The sequence below is a fragment of the Numenius arquata genome, chromosome 1 (assembly GCF_964106895.1).
Source record: "Numenius arquata chromosome 1, bNumArq3.hap1.1, whole genome shotgun sequence".
NCBI classification, from domain to species: Eukaryota; Metazoa; Chordata; class Aves; order Charadriiformes; family Scolopacidae; genus Numenius; species Numenius arquata.
The window spans coordinates 65,125,400-65,128,237 of NC_133576.1; positions in this window are offsets into that span (position 1 = coordinate 65,125,400).

Here is a 2,838-nt window from a genome sequence, read left to right on the forward strand (position 1 = left end):
AAAAAAATATATTCACTGTGGTTTTCATTTTGTTTCCAGAAAAGGAGGAACTCTGAACACAGAGTATAAAGTTAAGTCAAGAAACAGAAGTCATGTAGTGTCATACATACTCTTTATCCTTCTAAACATGATTTCTTAATTTCTTAATAAAAACTTAATTTCGGGATACATTTTACCGAATTTCACTGAATTTTTAGAGTTGGAAGGGACCATAAAGATCATCTAGTCCAACTTCCCTGCTGAAGCAGGATTGCCCAGAGCATGTTAGAGCATGTTACTCAGGACTGCATCCAGGTGGGTCTTGAAAATCTCCAAAGAAGGGGACTCCACAACCTCCCTGGGCAGCCTGTTCCAGGGCTCTGTCACCCTCACCGTAAAGAAGTTTCTTCTCATATTTGAGTGGAACCTCCTATGTTCCAGCTTGTGCTCGTTGCCCCTCGTCCTCTCAGTGGCAACCACTGAAAAGAGTCTGGCTCCCTCCTCCTTCAACCCACCCTTTAGATACTTATAAGCATTGATAAGGTCTCCCCTCAGCCTTCTCTTCTCCAGGCTAAAGAGTCCCAGCTCTCTCAGCCTTTCTTCATAAGGGAGATGCTCCAATCCTTGAATCATCCTCGTTGCCCTTCGCTGGACTCTTTCCAGTAGTTCCCTGTCCCTCTTGAATTGGCGAGCCCAGAACTGGATGCAGTATTCCAGTTGTGGCCTCACCAGTGCAGAGTAGAGTATTTACAAGTTCAATACTTTTCCTGTGATCAAGGATGTTTTATTGGATAATGTACATAATTTTAGTAAGATTTATGAATTATGCTATTGAAATAATTACTACAAAATACTGCATATGCCCATGTTTCAACAAACTACTCCAAACAGAATTTTGCAAACGTTAACTCACTTATAAAATACATGGATACTCTGAGATTCTGAATTCTTAAAAGTTCTGACTGTTCATAAAATTATGTCCATGTTTTAGAATATGATGAGAATAAAAGCTTTATTTTCTTTTTCTCTATTGATTAAAACATGATAAAGTGTAATTATAATAATTACATTTTTAAAAAACTATAAACAAAGATTTCCTCAACCCCAGAAATTTATCCAGATTAGGAAAATTATAAGATGTTGTAAAATGTATATTTATCATCATAGTAAACAGAACTGAACTACTTGAAGTAAAAAGTATTTGATTAGAACAAGGATGTTGGATTAAATGACAAGGACAAGGACATTGCTGAAGATACAAGGAGCATAATTTATGTGATAAAATGCTTTACAAAACTTTTTAAAAATTCAGTGCAAGCTAAAAAGGTGTGGTTTGTACACAAGCATTTATTAAAGTTACAGTTGTGTTACTGGCCTAATTAAATAGCACTTAATTATATCTTAGTTTCTCTTTTATGGTTTAAGCCCTTGGGCTCTAAATCAGCAAATCAATGCTCAAGGTGAAGCATGTGCCTAAATATCTGGCAGGGATGTAGCTGCTTTTGAGAGTAGTTAATGAAAGAAGTGACAAGTATTCAAGATTTTTAAGTAGATTATTCATGTGGTCTTTTCTAATCTGGATATTTTCCTTGAAGAAGTCACAGATTAGATATATCTTTAGTTCCTTTACTTAACTTCAGCACTTTTTATATTATAGTAATTCTTGGAAAACAATAATACAATTTTTAATAATAACACATTTTTTAAAAGAGTCTGAAGTCAGCATTTTAGCATTGGAGTAGGAGTCAAGCACTATTCATTTGTCTGTCCAGTCTTCAGTTAACGCTTACATGAATTTAGAGGTATTCTTGGATGGTGAATGACTTCTATATATTTCCATTAAGCAGAATTTTTTTTAATGTTAAGGGAAGAAAATAGAATCCAAAATCAAATGTTTGATCTGTTAGGATCAAACAAAGCATCTGATACTGTTTTATTCATCAATCCAGAATTCCCAGTGCTGCCAATGGAAGTTTTGGAGGCACAAGAAACTAAAGATCTGGCTCCAAGACCTTTCCTTAATTCAAGTCAGTACTTGCATGCTTGCAAAATTACCTCAAAATTGGACTTAACATTTTTTTATGTATTATAATTTCCATTACGTTTGCCTTTACCCCTTTTACGAAAACATACTCCCAATGAGAGGCCTATAAAATATAATTCTCTTCCAAAATAAATGTAACTACAGCCTAACAAATATCATATGAACACTTTTTACACTCAAGCAGAGTTTCACTGTCTGTCTTGTATTCTTTCTCTGGTGAGATACCAGTTGTCCAGGGTATCTGTCTTGAGTTCCTTTTGTATAAACCAAGAAGTTCACAGGGAAACGAAGTCTGTCCTAGGACTTCTTTTCTTAGGTCTGAATCTACATTTCACGCCACGTGCTGAATCATCCATCAAATGAAAGAAGTCATAGAGCTGTGAATTTAAATCATAACTTCTTCCTTTATTTCCATGTAATTGTCTGCAAGTTATGTTAAATAAATCAATGACAAATTTGCATTACTTCAAGGACTCAACAATTCATTAATTTATTTTTTTTCCACAAAGTCTTCATTCATCTTTCAGACCATGCAGGAAACATGCATTCAAGGAAAACTGAGTTTGTTCCTTTTCTGATTTTGAGAGGTGCTGGGAAATGAAGTGCTTGCTCTTGGTTTGAGAAGATTTCACAATTTTTACTTGATCAGTCAAAGCAGGTCCTACAAAGTTTCCATGGAAAGGAAAACTTGCCATTCCTTGCTTTTTGCTTTGAAAATGGAGAAAAAAAACCCATTTGTTTGACATCTTTTTTGGAGAAGCAGAGTAACAAGGTGTCTCACTACTTCAGCATAGAAATTGCAAATGACTTGTGAG